Source organism: Ambystoma mexicanum, chromosome 6q, assembly GCF_040938575.1.
Source record: "Ambystoma mexicanum isolate Mex_15411 chromosome 6q, UKY_AmexF1_1, whole genome shotgun sequence".
Classification (NCBI taxonomy): Eukaryota; Metazoa; Chordata; class Amphibia; order Caudata; family Ambystomatidae; genus Ambystoma; species Ambystoma mexicanum.
Window position 1 is genome coordinate 1,065,934,055 of NC_090937.1, and position 18,064 is coordinate 1,065,952,118.

Below are 18,064 nucleotides of genomic sequence, written 5' to 3' on the forward strand. Positions count from 1 at the left end.
TCCTCGAGGCGCCTGGGTGTCTAGGTGGGCTCAATGTGAAGGAGGGGTGTAGTCACCCCTGCACAGTGTATCCTAGGAAACCCAAGTCGCACTTTGTCATGATTGGCCAGGGTAGTTGTCCGGGCTGGACAACCCCCCTGCTGGGTGATTGACAGCCAGGCTGTGTGAATGGGGATTTTTCACATAAAAGGCAGGTCTCTTGGGCTAGAAGTCAGAGAGTCGCCACTGGAACTACAAGGAACCGAAGAGAAGTGGAGAGAACAACGGCTGCTGCAACTACCCCGTCCCGGTGAAGCCCTGCTGCAGTCCTGAGCTATCTGCCCTTCAACGACTAAGAGGAGATCCAGTCCGGAGTCTTCTTCCCTTGAGCCTGGTGGGGATAACCAGCTCGTCTTCCACAGCCAGAGGATCCTCTTCCTTGTTCGAAATCGCTGCACACAGCTGTAGTGGTCCGGATAGCCATTTGAAGAGCCTCTCCTGTGTTTTTAAAGGAGCGCACCTTTTATTCATTGTCGCTGCTGCCGGCTTCATCCCTGTGTGGTGCAGACCCCCTTCAGACGTCCTCCTTTGAAACAAACCTCCAGGAATCCTGGGTCTGCCGGAAACCAACAGGAACAACTGCCAGGGCACCAACTGCATTATTAGAATAAGGTACTGTGTTCTGCTTGAGGAAACTGGGTGAACCCCTTTTCTTCATTTCCAAGGCTCGCCCTTGTCTTCCCTCCTTCTTATAACTTTTGCTTCCGAACATTGACAATATCGAAGTACTCTTAACTACGTTGAATCGTGAACTATCTGACTGTGTGATCTTCGGCAACAGGCCCCGGTGCCACTTGACCCTGGCTCCGGCCCTTTGACTTTTGAACTCTTGTCTATGAGTGTTTCTCGATTCTGTTTGCCTAACCAAAATATTGCCTGTGATTTTTGCCTCCAACTCCCTCCGAGTATCTCAGGTACTAAGTGTGTGTTTGCCCCGGTAGCATTTCATGTCACAGATACGCGTTTAATTAGTAGACCAAACTGTCAAAAAGTGATCGCAATCGTATTCGCGGTAACATGTTTTGTGCCTAACACCGGTTCATTCAAACACAGGGTACTTACCTTGAGACGTACTGTACAAAGTGAATTGGTTAGTTGTATATTTAACGTGTGGTTTTTGTTTAAGTTTAATAGAAGTGTTATGTTTATAACGAATGGTTTAAAAATAAATGTACTTATATTTTTCTACCTGAAACCTTGAGTCAGTGTTTGCTTGATTCACAGTAATTGTGGTCCCTTTGTGTAATAACTGCTAATGCTCACATACTCTTGAGATAAGCCTGGCTGCTCCGGCACTGCTACCACTCTGACATAGTAGTACAGGCTTGTACCAAAGGTAAAACTTGTATTGCCACCTGTAGTCTTAATTGTGTGTAGTGGTCCCTAAGGGCACTGCACAGAATTCTGCCTAACACTGCCATAGTAATCAGTGGATTTCTGATAGGAGACAAGATGGCCTCTGTGACCTCTTGGTTTCTATCACCTGTTACCTTGTTTCCCAAAGTCCTGGGAAGCCCTGACTCTGTCCCTTCCTCTGACTGGCTGTTGGGTGGAAGAACCATATATGCTATTGTGGTGAAATCCAGGCGGGACTGGCTGGAACCTTCTCACTGACTGTATGTTGTGGGTACACCCTTGGGGTGGGACCTGGGTTAATGGAGAGTGTGACCAATATGCATTCAATGTTATGGGTGTCTGGGTTCTGTGTGTTTGACACAAAGAATGAGACAGCCCTGCCTGAAACTGACATGAATGCAGTGTGGTGTGCTGAAAGACTGGGTGCTTGCCCCAATATACTTTCCTTGTATGGGTGTCTGGGTGGAAGCTAATAGCCTGAATGTACTGTGAGCCTGATTGGCTGCCTGCCTGCATGAATGCCCTTCTGAATGATTGGCTGCCTGAGCTTGGCTCAGCAGTGTGAATGAGGGACATATGTGTATATCTAAGGACCGATCACTTACCAAATTATTCAGAAGCTGTAGTTGAAACTTGATGCTACTTATCGTTGAAACCCAGCTGGAAGAAGAAGGTTTGCTGCTGCTATCCGTCGATGAAATCCAAAAGCTGTTGTGTCTGTCAAGGACTGATCCAAGAGAGGACCTGTTTAGGAGACCTCTCCCCGAGCTATGAGGGAACATCGTGCAGAAGCTGATCTTCATCAAGGCACCCTGGAAGTCAGTCCCAAAAGGCTGTCGACCACAGACGGGGTCCGCTGAGAAACATTGAAGTAAAGCACTAGGACATTGAGGCCTTTATTGCAGGATGCCCAGGTGGGGGGATCCTCACACAGAAATGGGTCTTAGTAGCAAGAGAATCATTCTGCCATTGTTTAACCCAACTTGCCTTGTTTCCTGTGTCCTGTGCTGATACACATTACTGTTTGATTTGTATGGCATTAGAAACGGTCAGCAGTTGGTGCATTTTAAAGGAGTCAATAGTTAAGAGTGGTGCCACATAGACATTGTATATATTTGCCATATTAGATTTGCCTAAATACAAAGTGTGTTATTAATTGATGTATATATCTTGAACCTTATTTATATAAAGAACTGGGTTATAACATAACATAGTGCGTGAACATTCCTTTCTGGGGGTGTGGGGACTACACTGTACTTAAGAACCAGCCTGCATCACCTTCTGAGACCTTAAGCCTTGGTTGCCTGTGCATTCTACCATATAGAGAATCTTGGCTGGAGTGCTCTGTGCTTCTACTCTGCCATATAGAGGGCAGGAGTACAAATAATCCCCCTCCAGTCTTTACAGCTAGCTATCGCTAGCTAGCTATCGCCCAATCTCCATCACTCCATCACTCCGTTCCTGGGCAAACTCCTGGAAAAGCCGCCCATCTCCCAGCGTACTGAATCTGTTGGATGTCTCCACAACCACAAGTCTGGCTTCAGAGCAGCCAGAAGCACAGAAACTGGTCTCCTCTGCTTTTGATATGGTCAACCATGCCATCCTGCTTAATCGCCTCCGTGATAACCTTGGAATCACTGATCAGGCTCTGGCTCGGTTGACCTCCTTTCTCACGGACTGACCCTCTGAGGTCCAACTGGGGTCTTTTCTCTCTTCTACCTCTCTCCCTACTTGTGGTATTCCCGAGGGGTTTAACCTTTCTCCCTCGCTTTTCAACCACTAATTGGCATCTCTTGTCCACCTCATCACTACTTTCTACTCCAATTTTCAGTGTCATGTGGATGACACCGAGCTCTCTTTCAGGCTCCCCTCAGACACCTCTGCTTCTTCTCTCATTCCAGACTATCTGGCAGCAATTCGGGAATGGTGTGCTGCCAATGATTTCTGCCTTAATGCCTGCAAGACTGAGATCCTCCTCATTGGTACACCTGCTCCCTCCTTTCCTCTCTCTCCCTGGCCACCAACTCGGGCCCTCTTCCTGCTCCCTCCTGTGAGGCTAAGAATCTTGGTGTCATCTTCAACTCCACCCTCTCCTTCTCTCCTCACATCTCTGACATATCTAAGAAGTCCAATTACCAGCTGCACCTCGAGTTATGCTGTCCCGGATTGGCGGTCGCACCTTCTCTGTTATGGCTGCCTTATCCTGGAACAGACTTCCCTTTGATCTCTGCGCCAGTTAAAACCATCTGGTTTTTTGCCGTGACTTGAAGACCCATTTGTTCTAGTACTTGCTGCTGCACCTTACTGCCTACCTTAGCGCCAAGATACCTCCGGGTGAATGTTGCGCTTTAGAAATTAATTTAACATAACATAACATAACACCTCCTCAGAGGCATTCTTCCTTTTCTCACTTTCCCCCAGAAGCTCACCGTCTCCACAGCTCTGGCCCTCTCTAGGATGGCCTACTGCAACAGCCTCTTTCTAAATCTACCTTCCTCCTGAGAGCTTCGACCTTTGCAGCAAATCAAGAACAGGACTGTGAGACCTGTTTCACTCCAGCTCTGTAATCTCTCCACTAGTGCCCTGTGGCTGCAAGGATCTCCGCTCATCCACTGCCAATTCTATGAGGCTCAGACTTTTCTCCAAGCAGAGAGTGAGAGGCAGATGTCTTGCCTCAGCTAGGGCCTCCCTCTGGTACAGCTTCCCTGCTCCTCTCAAACTTGTCACATAACTCTACAGAATGGACAAGTTGCCGAGAGGAATGACCTCTACTAATATGTTTGTCTTTGAATAAATACTGACAAACCAATTCTTTCAATATAAACATACATTCACTTGAATTTAAAACATACACATAAAAAAATCAATTTTACACATTTGTTTTCTCAAAAGATTAATTATTTCACAAACATTTTTTTCAAAAAGGTTTTTCAAAAAAAGGGCTCAACTCACATGTTTAATTTCCAACCATTCACTCACTCTCATTCTACATTTCACTCATACCTCATATTCAATTTTTCTTGGACCATTTACATTTGGTCACACTAAATATATTGTTACATTTCTATCTAGTCCCTTCGATCTATTGAAAGGTAACTCAACTCTGTAGCTCTAATCTCAGGGAAGTATATTGTATAGACGTGTTTCAGTCGTCTCTGGACTATTTTGAGTTCCCTAATAAAGCAACCTTCTTCAGGGCGGCAGAGAAAGCAACCTCTCTGTGTCCTGTCTCATTTGATAGGGTGAGCGACAGCTCCTAAAAACAATTAAAAACAAAACATCAATCTTACTCCGAATATCATCCCTCCATTACTTTGTGCATACACTTAATGAATGTGCACTGACTAACAAATAGTCATACTCTGTAGCACCTCTGCTCTGTAATCTGTGGCGGTGATTCAGAGTCAGGAATTAATCCACCTTCATCTACAGATGCAGAACCACCAAAATCGGGATTAGCCTGTAGAGTCAGAAACATCAACTATTAGTCTTTTAGGGAATAAGGGCCACCTTGATCGAAAAGTCCACAAAACATCCCTTCATGTAGGTCTAAAAAATTTTTAGCACTTACATCAAGAAGTAGGACACTCGATCATCCACTTTGTGTGTCTTCCTATTTATGTCGGCGTCGACTGATTTCTGATGGGAATCTTTCTTCACCCTATATACATGAAGTCCCTCATTAGTACTTCTCAGGCATGTCTACACATACAATCTCACATTTTCTTTCTTTACTTATATGGGGCAGTTCCCATAACCTTATTGATTCGATTTTCACCAACTATCTTCCTATTTAGGTCACCAATTGTTTCGTGCCTCGTCTCTTAGGTGCACCAGAGTCAGCATTCCACTTATCGTGCCCTATACGCGTACCAAAAGAGAGCCAAATTTAATTGTTTAAAAAATAGTTTCATCTCAATCAATTTCTCTTATAATGCTCATTCATTTTGTCAAAGAAACTATTTATATCAATATAACAACAAGGTATGCCAATGGCATAATGTTTGTGTTTACATCTTGGAGTCTACTAGTATGCTCCATGGTAGTCTCTCACTCGACTCCAATTAATTTCCATTTCCAAGGTGCAAACACTCGGTGGGGAATCCCCTCCACGCAGATCCATTTGTTAGAATAGCGAAAATTAAATGCTTGCCATGCATAGATCTTCTTATTCGAATCACGTTGCTCACATGACTCGCAGGTAGTCGCTCTAAGCGCTTATACTTAGGTTGTGTTGACTCTCTAATATATAATCAAACAAGCATACAAAGTTAAATACTCACCCTCGGGAGATCCTCTCACTTGACTCACATTACTCCCATGACTCACTAGTAGCCGTACTAAACGATTCCAAAAGCGGTTGTCTTGACTTTCTAATGCATAGTCATAAAAAGGGGACTGGAAAACCCAACCCTGTCTTTCTCTCTCGTTTCTTGTTGTTCTACACGCTTCTGATGCAGTCATGCTTGCTCTCTGATGCATGATCATAGAAAGAGGACTGGAGAACCCAACCTAGTCTTTCGCTCTCATTTCTTTGTGGGGCTGCGCTTTGTTATTAAATTGAAAGTACACGTTCTTCCATATTAGGAACACAGAACATAAAGGCTGCGCCTATTTAATGGAAGTTTCTTGATCAACTCAAAATGATTTTAGGAGCCCATCACCATTTGTTCCAATCATATTTATCACCTAGTGTGCAATCATAGAGAAAGGACTGGAACATGCGATCCAGTCCCTCTCACTCCCTCAATTACTACACTGCTTCTCTTCTATGGTAAAATAACATAGAGACCCAATATGTTTTGTGGGTGATTATAGGTCTGTATGATGTGAGTTTTAAAGAAACATGCCATATTCCAATGGTGTTTAGACACTGCCCTCTAGAATTTTAGATTTAATGCAGTATAGTGCTGGATAGGGGTAGGGCACCCTCGGAAGACTCACCCTTTTTGATACAGCATTATTTAACACAGAGTAATTTTTAATGATCATATTATTCCATTCCACAGAGATGTTTAATCCCTGTTTAACAGTGTCAAGGGTATAAACCCATGTTTGTTCTATTCTATGGAAAATGGAGGCTATATCTCCTCCACATAACTGTGATCGCACCTGTTGCAGAACAAACCACTTAATATCTCTATCTTTATGGCCCAATTTAATTAAATGATCTACCAAGGGTTTATCAGGAGCCTTGTTCCTGATACATGATCTGTGTTCCCCTATATGTTGCCACACCACTCTTGTGGTCTTACCCACATATAACAAACCACATGGGCAAATTATTATGTAGATCACATTTTTAGTCTTGCAGTTTGTGTGGGTTTGTAATTTCCATGTAACCTTTTCATAGTTAAATTCCAATCTGCTCTCAGTTAAGGGACATGCTACACATCCCCCACATCTGTGGTGTCCCACTACTGGCAGAAGACCCCACTGGTTTAGAATAATCTGATCTTTATTGACTTCCTGGTATGTATGCACAAGTTTCTGTTTTAAATTTTGACTTTTCTTAAATGGAAACAGAGGTCTTTGTGCTAGACTCCCTGGTTGCTTTATAGGATCCCAATGTCGATTAATGATTTTCTTAATATCATTACTCACTGGGTTATAGGTAGTGACACAGACCATTCTTTCTTCTTTTTTCTTCTCTGGTGGTTTCAAGCATTCCTCTCTGCTAGTGTTTGCTGCCCTTTTTAAATGGTTGTTTACTAGCTTCCTAGGATATCCTCTTTCCGTTAGTCTGGTCTTCAGCTGTCCTGCATGTTTTACAAACTCTTCATTAGTGGTACCGTTCCTGCGAATCTGCAGGAACTGTCCATACACTAAGTTCTGCCGTAGGCCTACTGGATGAAAGCTGGAGAAATGCAATAACGTATTTTTATCTGTAAGCTTTCTAAATAAAGTAGTGACAAGTGACCTTCCCGATTTCTTAATTATTAAGTCCAGGAAACTGACTTCTGTCAGATCCCATTCCGAGGTGAATTTGATGTTCTGATTGCAATTATTTATCCAATTAAGGAAAGTTCACAAAGAATTCATATCACCTCTCCATATCAGGAAGACATCATCTATATACCTATACCAGGCAATCAAGCACTGGTACAGGGCAGGTCGTTGTTTTAATGTACTGTTGTCCCCTGATATAAATCTCGCCTCAAAATCTAGCATAAAAAGATTGGCCACATTGGGGGTGAACCTCGTCCCCATGCTCACTCCTCATTTCTGTTTGTATAGCTGATTGTTAAACAGAAACAAATGTTCTGTCATTGACAGGCGGGAACATTCCAAAATGAAGCCTGTTGGTGGGCAGTGTGGTGTAGGTCTTGTAACTAGAAAATTGCGCTGTACCTCCAAACATTGCATCTGTGGAATCAAGGTGTATAAGGACTCCACATCCATAGTTACAAGAAAGTCCTCTGGAGTTATCTCTAGGCTCTGTGTGATTTTTATCATTGCAGTCGAATCTTTTATATATGAAAGCATTTTCTCAACAAACGGTTTTAGGAAATATTCCACATAAATGGAGAGAGGCTCTAATAGTGAGTCAATAGCAGAGACAATAGGTCTCCCAGGCGGCTTCATAAGAAGTTTATGCATCTTGGGCAAGATGTAAAAAACTGCCCGTTTTGGATGCACTTTATTGAGAACGCGACTTTCTTCCTTGCATATCCATGATTAATTCTCAGCATGTGTCATGAGGTTTTTCATCTCCACTTGCAGTCTCGCAGTTGGATCACGCTCTAATTTAATGTAAGATTCCACATCTCCCAGAAGGCGTAAGCACTCTGTGTCGTAATCACTAGTCTGCATAATCACGATACTGCCCCCTTTATCCGCAGGCTTAATCGTGATACCTGGGGTATCACACAGTGTTTTCAAGCTGGCTCTTTCTGATCTAGTCAAATTATCCTGGGCATAGTTTTTCTTGTCAATCATCATCATGACCCCACGGGTCACCCTATTCTCAAATGTCTCTATTTCAGGTGAACAGGCGTGCAAAGGTGGATTTCTCCCTCAATCCAGTGAAGTTAGGTGTTTTTCCGCCTGGATATCTTTCCACTGCAACACAGTTCTTAGGTAAAAAGGTTTCAAAATAATATTTCTGACACATATTTCTGAAAAGTCTATGCAGTTCAAGTTCTGTAGTGAAATGATCTGCTTTCGCCACTGGTATGAAGGACAAACCTTTTGACAGTAAAGCCAGTTCCGTGTGACTCAAAACAATGGTAGATAGATTAAAGATGGATATCACAACATGATACCTCATTTTTTCCGATACCATTGTCTGTTCCTCATGCCCGGGCTCTGTGGCGGACGCCCCCTTTGGTTTTGTCCCTGAAAACCCTGTTGTTGATGAAAACCTCATTGTTGCTTGCCTCTTGCTTGGTTGTTAATACTGGAGCCTGGTTGGGTATTCAAGGATGGGTCTGATCCACTAGATGAACCCGATGTGTTGGAAAAAAATAAAAACATATTTATTGTTTCTGCTGGGCGTTTGTCCAAATACCGGGTCTGTAAAAAAAGCGTTCTCTTAGATACAGGTAAGTTTTATCCTCCCGATAATTAGAGACATCTTTTTGTAATTTGAAAATGTTTTGATCAAGGTTAAGCTGCTTACATTTCTGAATCTCTTGCTCGAGATCCTCTAGTTGTTTCTTAGCATCCTTGATGTTTTTCTTCTCTAAAAACAGCTTTTCCAGGTCTACCAGTTCTTCCCCCTGTTTCTGTTTCTCTTCCTCTGCTGTCTCAATTATCAAAATGATCCAATCCCGAGAACACTTGTTGCCAACCCCACTGAAATTCTTCTGGAATTTGGGGTTGTCAACAAATATTCTCTGGATGTTCTTGATCTGTAATCCCTCGGGAATAATGCCTGTCTTGAGATACTCAAGCATAAACTTCTCATGGAGATCAGTCCTGGTAATTTATTTCCTTTTTTGTGTTTTTTTCTCAAACTTGAGCAGAACCACCTCTGGTTCTGTAAGCAACTCAAGACTGTCCTTTTCACTTCTGCTTTCTCTATTCCTCTCCCTTGCTGATGTCCCTGACTGCTCTGCACACTGGTCACCAGGCTACCCTCTGAAATTGGACCCAGGCTCTTGCATGTCCAGCTGCCCTCGCACTGCCTTCAGGCTCCCCCTGCACTTAAGGGTCTGTACCTGCATCCCTATAGCACCTTCTCACTGCGCTTATGAGCCACCCACTGGCTGCACTTATGGAGTTAATTGCACTTCTCCCCTCTGCTCCCCCTGGCACTTCTCCTCTCCCTCTTCCCCGCACTTTCGCGATCTGAATGACAGAAGGCCTAGCAACATTGTGGTTTTTGTCCTCCTTTTGTTTCCCCTCCTTGTCTTGTCGCACCTAAAAACACTTGTGTACAGGCACGTTATGAATGTCATATCATATCATAACCAGCATCATTGGACTTGGAAGGTTTTGCTTTTGTTTGAGCTGCAGCCTCTTCTGTTGTTAGATACGTAGAGGGCGGGGATGGGGGACTGTGCATTTTGACTTTTTTGGGACTTTTTCTTGAACATATTTCCAGTACATGCAATGGGCATTGACCAGTAGGTTCCTGGTAACAGGAGTTAATTTTAGGGATTTATGCAGTAGTAGTTGTACAAACTTCTGCTGTGATTGGGTACAGGCCTGAGTAGTGCTTTGTAAACTCCTAATCAACCCCACAGAACCTTTAAAGCAGCAAGCACCTCAATCATAAAGGTGATGCAGGTCAAAGAAACGTGTACAACCCCTTTGCCTCTTTGAGGTAACATGGGGCATGGACAGGCTACAGTCTTCAAGAGGGGTGTGACCAAGCAAGGAAGTGTCCAGAATATTACTAGTGCTGTGGTAAAAAAATAAAATAAATGTCCATTCAGGGTTCTATATGTGCACAAATGTAATCAAACTAAATGGACAAACAAACTACTGCTGTAATGAGGAACACTGAATGTTCTGGATGTTTATTTATACGGTCACAAGACATATGCAGGCAATTGTTTTTGTAGCAATGTTCAAGTTTAGGCATATGTCTTGTGGTAAGGATTAGGGTTGTAGTACAAAGCCATGAGGAGCGAACCACTGCAAATATTTTTATATTTTCTCTCTGGGGCTCAACAACATTGGGACAGTTTTCTAGTCCCTTTGCAGTAAATAGTGGCTTGAGAGTGGTTGAGCATGTGCATTGCACTACAATTTAACAAGTGGTTGAGTTAATGAAGTTTAGGACAGTCACGTTAGATGGGGTCGGTGTAGCTCGCAGGCACTCAAAGCAGATGGAAATTGCAGAGAAAGACAAAAGCAATTTCTTTTTTTTGCTCAGGCAGCTGTCAAGACCTAATCAATGTTTCAGAGGAAAGGTAACTTCCTCTGAAGCCCGGAAGTTTTCCAGAGAATGCTTTCAGGGATGCCATTTTCCAGTAGGATGAGTCCTGGGTATTAGTTTCCAGGGAGCATGGCGGCCTAGTATAAACAGTACGTCACTTCAAATGTTCCCTTGGAGTGGCTGAGGGAACAGTCTTGCCCCTCGGAAGCTTTATCTTCAATGCAATGGCTGAGGATTTTTAGCAGACTGAACTCCAATGAAGTGCAAGTGAAATCGTTATTTTTTTGTAGGTCGACGATGATTCAATTTAGGGTGGCCTCAACACCTTATATTGTTTTATTTCCACTGACTTAGGCTATGTCAAGCCTTCTGTCAGGGTGCTTTGTTTTCTAGAAGTGGAGAGGGGCATACCAAGTTTGACCCCTGTCAATTTACATCAAAGTGATTCCAAACATTTTGGAAGTCGCCTGTTGTGACTTCCAAAATGTTTGCACTTGCAGGGTTTCTTTTGAATCACTGTTCCCCTCCATAATACTTGGGAGTATATCATGTCCTCTTAGGAAGGTGACAAGACTTCCCAGCAGAGAACAAAGGGAGCTTCCAGGTCTAAACCAAGCAGTTTGTTTTAGGTGAATCTCAGTACCAGAAAGTGATACACACAACTCTGATAGGTACACAAATCACTAGAAACTGGTTTGACAAGAAAATGACATCATTATAACTGAAACGTCCCAAACGACACTATATCAAGCCAGATGTAGCTTTGTATATTTAATCTGCCACCAGGCCTGGAGGATGCACAAGTAACAATTATCACCCGCATGCTTCATTTCAAAGGGATGTTTGTTTTCATCCCTAAAAAGATCAATATGACCAGTAGAAGAATTTTGTTTATAGACACCTTCTGAAGTAGTCATAAATATTCCAATGAAATGTGTTGGCTGATAGCACATTTCTAGCAGGATTACAAACCAAAACCAGGTTTACACGTTAACGTGAACACAATGGTTGGGACACTTTCTATACTGTTACCATAGAGCTGCTAGACTCTAATTCCCCAGCACCTTTATTTTCCTCAAACTATAGTATTGGATCATGAAGGTGATATGGGTAAATAGTGAGATGTATGGTGCGAAAAGTGACAATTACGCTTTTAAAGGGAAACCTGCAAAAGAAACTGCAATTTAGTTGTTGCATGTCCTCATTTCCCACACTTTTAGTTAGATACTATGTAGCCTAAGCACTGCAGACATGCCAATTACAGATGGCCAGCAGAAAGTATACATGTGGTGACATATATATGGATATAGGTAAGCCCAATTGTACGCCCAATGGCCGGTAAGACCATGTGTGAACAAACCCGCCGACACCAGTTTTAAAACACAGAGCTCTGTCTGAAAATAAAACAGTTTTGCAGCTCTGATTTTCATGCCAGCATCCATTTACTGGGGCTCCAAAAATCTGATTATGTGATTACATATTAGATATGTTTGTGGGCTGAAGTAGTGAGTGTTGGTAACTGAGTCTAGACTTCATCACAAGGGCCAGGATTACAAGCAGCTTCTTCTGGCAGGAAGAAAAAAAGAATCAGTGAGTAGAAAGATTAATTATTGCATGAGCAGGCCATGTTTCTGATCTAGCCATTGGGCGCCCATTTTGAGTGAAGGTGACCTGCTTGGCTTTTAAACTGGTAGCTGAGCATTATAGAGTACAGAGGAGTTTTTGCAATCGGTATCTGTGTGGTCCTATTACATGAGGAACATTAATTTTGCATTGACGCCATACAGCTTCATTACGGCTGTGTTGATTCACTGTCACTATTGGGGATGATGAGCCTATGTCCCATTGGTCTGAAGATCAATTAAAGGCACTTCCAAAAGTTGGAACTCAATGTACCTTCTTTTGCTTGCAGGGTGCTGGGTGCTACAGGTTGCCACTCCAAAACTGCTTTCATCTCCTAGCTTTAAAAAACAAGAAAATTCCTTAGTTCTAGTACTGCATAGGTTTCCAGACGAGTGTGTATTTGCCACTTCTAGTGACACCTTCCCAATTTGGCTTTATATTGTCATTCTGTCCGGAGTTGAGCCGCTACGTGAAGGAGATTAACTAACATAAGCCCGCTCTGCTACATATGAAAGTGGCATGCCGTAAATGTTCACAAAAGGGCCACTTTTCAAGCACTTAGATGTACCAAATTAGCAATGCTTCCTACTTAGGCAACTTGCACACTAATGCTTTTAAAAGGAAGTTGCGAAATTATTGTGCTATAGAGACACTGGTCACTCCCTTCTACACATGGCAATCCAATGATAACTGAGACTCAGACGCAGGCTCGGACTGGTCTATAGGGAAATAGGGCAATGCCAGAACCAAAAACACAAAATTCTTTTGTGGCCAGTTTATATGGTCAATGTGGGCCACTTTTTTGGCCATTGTGCACCAGTTTGACAAGTTACTTCACTATGCGCTAGTAATTTTGACCATTGTTACTGAATGAATATTCTTTAAATTGCACAATTTGCATCACATTTTATCAAAAATCACCCCCGTAGGTAGTATTCAAATAGTCTGTCACAAATAAAATGAATTGCCGTTTGCAACTGTGGGCCACTTTTTCCTTGGTGCCCGAGACGATTGTATTCCCAGTCCGGCCCTGCTCAGACGTCCAGCTATGTATGGGTTTCTTCCCCCGTTCTGACAAGTTCAAGGAAAAGGTCCACTGGCTGCACCGGGCGGCCACAGGCGTCTCCTATCCATGGACTTACCACAGACAAAACCTAGAAGAGGGGCTGTGTGGGATGTATCAACCCACTCATCTAAGCCCTGCAACATCTCTCTGCATTGCTGGCAGCAGAAACATCATAATGGCCACTGGAAAGGATGCTGCTCGCTAGAAATCACCAGAAATTATGCAGTGAAAACCTGAAAAATAGGCCACCATCTACTTTGTGCCTATGTCAGTGTAACACAGGAGACCACTGCCAAAAACCACCATTGGGCTACCCACAAAGTAGCCTGAAACCACTTGGAAATAGCAATGCTGATTGAAAAAGAAACGCAGAGCTGTTTGAAAATCCGTTTTCTTGATTGTCAAAGATTGCTAAAATCATGGCTCACAAATCACCTACAAGATCCAACCTCTTTGTTGGGTGGTCCACATCATTTACTGCAAGAATCCATATCAATACAATGTCAGCAAGAATCATATGTTCTCAGAACAAAATCCTATTTTAAAGATACTTGATGGAAAGACAGCTGTCAAAATGGGTGCAATACTGTTGCTCACCTCTACCAGAAAGCCGGCGTTTTAAAACCATGTTGTGTAAAGTTGAACAATTGAACTCAAACTATGCCAAAGAAGAGGATTCCATCAAAATGCCATATAGAGTGTCAAACAGTGATTTCATGTTGAAAAAGACTTGATTTAAAGATATGTTGCTTATTTTAAGTTTATAAATGCTATTTTTTCACAAGGAACTATGTTACAATTGATCAGAAAGTATTCTGATACAGTTAAAACTCCAAAAGGCTTGCTTCCCGTGAGAACCCTTCACACCTTGTCATTCCCACCAGAAGGAGGATGTCGCATTGGCATGCTAATCAAGAGGGGAGGAGATTTTCTCTGCAGCCCAGAGAAAGAAACAATAGAGGCCTTGGACTGAATAGGGAATGCTAATTTGGGGTGTAATTGACCACAAACTGCTGGCAGGAAACAAGACATGTGACCCTCTGAGTCAGCCCAGCTCTGGGGGCGGACCAGACGGAGATGTGGATTTAACATTGGAGTAAATGTATGTTTTATAAAAATGCTTATATCAAAGTACACTGAACTGACAAAAATGTGAAACTTTGAGATTGTGAAAATGAGAAAATCACTCACAGTTTAAGACTAAGATGAAATCTGTGCGATGTCCTGTGACTAAACTCTGGAATTTATTCATATTGTAGATACTGTGTTTATGCTAGAAACATAAAAAAAATTACAGTAATATGCTCAGAGTGGATATGCATGCATGTATCAAATTTGGTGCAGAATGAATATTGAGAAACCCTCCAAAAGTGATAAATGTTGTCATTTCTGAACCCAAGCTCGTAGAAACATGGGACTTGAACAGAAATTTACCTTAAGCAATCTGTCATGTAATTATGTATGCTCAACAACTTGTGTATCTGGGACATATGTTTTTTGGGAAAAAAAGGTTTTCTATGTAAAAGCAAAAGGGAGGGATTTCTTTTGGACCATAAACACAGCGTCACTCTGACTCATTCTGACACCCTGATCCTTTCTCCAATCAGGGGATAGGAAATCCTCTAACCTATCAGATCCTTAGAGGGTTGGGCATTGTAGAATCAGCCTCCCCACCCACTTTGGAAATACATACATAGAGACTGCTTAGGACAGGCAAGGACACACACTTTTCCACTACTCAACTGATTTCTTGGTGCAGCACCCTGCAGGAAAACTCCAGACTCCAGACAGAGATCCAGAAACAAACTCTAGAACCAAGCTCTAGAACCAAACTCTAGAACCCTGGCCAAACCTAAAATTGAACTCTTTGCAGCAGGCCTTCAGAATCTTTTGCAATCTGATTCTAATGCCTAAACTTCCACTGGGCCTAACTAAACCATTCAACAGCCTGGCTGAGCTGTTTTGCTTCTAGCTAAGAACCCGGTGCTAGAACCAGATCCAGACCCAGAAAGCAGCGCTGTATCCAGAACCCATCAGATCCAGTTCAAGAGGCCACCCAGACCGCAGTGAAGTGCTGAGAGCCCAGAGTGCCTGAGACCTGTCCGGTGGGGAGTGAAGCCAAACCCTTGACCAGATCTTTGACGATGCCCATTCCAGTCCAAAGCCTAGGAGTGAGTATTTAGTCTAGAACTGTCCATAGTCATCTCTTACTTTAAAGTGTTCTTATTCCGTCCATTCCACTTATCCAGAACTGCTTATAGAATCCTGTGTCCATCCTGAATTCTTCTCATTATATTGTTTGTGATAATTGTAGCAATAATCATCTTCACGCTGATATTTTCTGAAGAGGGACAAGTGTTTTGATGGACAGGGATCAGAGCGGAGGCGCCCTGTTCTGGTGGCTGCCAGTTGAGTGTCTTGCTTCTTCATAGCTCCTTAGTATAGGTCCATATTGATTCCTACTCTTTAAAGCGCGATATGTCATTTTTGAAATCTTGACTTTATTTCTGAAAAAATATACCTTCACAAAACCTCTGTAACTTTTGAAGCGCACGTCCTAGAACTAAAATGTATAGTTTTTCCGTAATCGCGTTTCACACACGTGGAAAAATTGCTGCGAATTGCAATTTAGCTCCATTTCTCCACATGTCAAAATAGCTGCTTCTTGTTTTCAACTGCTGAAATTCGTTTTCAATCTGATAATCCTTCATGAATCATTGCTAGTGTTGACCTATACCAATACAAAGTAATTCTCACTAGTGCTGAATCTCCTTTAGTGAATCAAAATCATTTTAGCACATTTTCCCATTCATTGCTATCCCATTCAAAATTATTTTTGCCTGTTTTAAAATCATACCTGTTTTCTCTAAGCTTACTGGGGGGAACTGGAATTGAACTGCATTGTTGATTAATATTCCTGAAACCTGTGTGCCCTCATTTCCACCTCTTCATATTGCATAGTTGGGGGGGAGTGAGTAATAACAGGGGAAAGAGTGAGCATATTGTCTTTTGATTGAGCCCATATCTAGTTTTATTTCTGGGTTGCATTTTTCCTGTCTTGCATTTCCTTGAACCATAAAAGTATTCTCTGCTACCTTATCCTTTCTATTCCTACTCCTAAGTGATTAACGAGATTGTTGATATTGTGATATTACCCATTGCTGATCACTGTTCATATTCATAAGTGTGGTATCCAGATATTGTTCTATTCATAAAAGTGTGATATATATATATATTGTTCAATTCTTCAAATAAACCTTTTAATTTGCAAAACAAACCTACTTCTTGGCTCAGTGAGGTCGGGAAGATTCAAACAGAGGGGCGTTATATAAGGGTTCATCATACAGATTTAAAGAACTTTGACATAAAAATATATAAATAAGGGCTTCCATTGGGCATCCTGTGCTAAGCATTGACTTAGTTGGAGTGCTGGATTGAAGTCACTTACAGATTGGGGCCTCGGTAGCCGGGACTTCTGGATTAGATCTTCCACTTGTGCATCTTAATACAGTGTGCTAACTGACAGGATACATAAATCCTGTTGGGCTACTACGCTGTGTTACACTGTAAAAGCACCCCTCAAAAAGGAACGCTCAAAAGGAAACGGTCTGTTTTGCAAAATAAAATAATTAACTTCTGTAAATCAGGAAGTAAATCAATTTCCAGAATGTCGACATTGGTAGACCTCAAGATAGCTAGAGAGCACCTTTTATATAAGCTATTTGTGAGAGGTGAGTGGACTGAGCAGGACCAGAATGTGTGGTTGCAGGCGATCACACAACAGGTCACTGCAACTGGGTTAGATATCTGATGAGATCAGGGTCCCTTACATGTGGCCCTGAGTGAACTATATATCGCCATTAAGGCCAAGAATGAGCACAACAAGATTGCCAGGGTAGCGGCATATTTATATTTATCTATGGGAGCCATACAGGACAAATGTGCTGAAGGCCAAGATCTGGCAAGTAGGCAACTGATTGCATTAGAGAAGGCCCAATCTGATCTGGACTCTTATGAGCACAGGCTGCAGAGGAGCCAGGAGTCAGTAAACAAAAATAGGCAGCATCTAGTTAAAATCAAAGAGGATATGGGTATCCTGCCACAGGAAAGGGCAGACCAGGATACCAGAATTCTGGCCTTACAGAAGGAGTATCAAGAAGGTTTGGACTCCCTACTGCAGAGCCAGAAAAAGCTGGAGCAACAACTGGATTTCAATAGGGTATGCGCAGAGCAGGTAGTCACGCTGCAAAGCCACCTGGATAGAGAGAAGACAGAGTGCAACAAACTATTTCTGAAAGACCTGGACACCCAGGCAGAATTTGAGGAAGAGCGCGAGAAAGCTGGTGCCCTTCAAAGGCAGAGGGACGACCTGGTGGCACAAAGGCAGACTCTTGCTCAGGAAAGGGATACCTTAGGCCAGGAAGTCTGTAACTTAAAAGGGAGGCTGGAAGAAAATCACCTGGCCCTCCATGGGCTGGGTGACCTCCAAAAAGAGCATCACAACTTGTTAGAGCACACCAGGAGGGTGGAAGATGCTCTGGCAAAGAATGAACAGGCCAGTAGGGACGGGACTCAGGAGGCAACCCTCCTGCAGCAAAGACTGGCCCAGTACTCCAGGACTAACCAGGAAGCGCAGAGAGAAAATGAGGCTC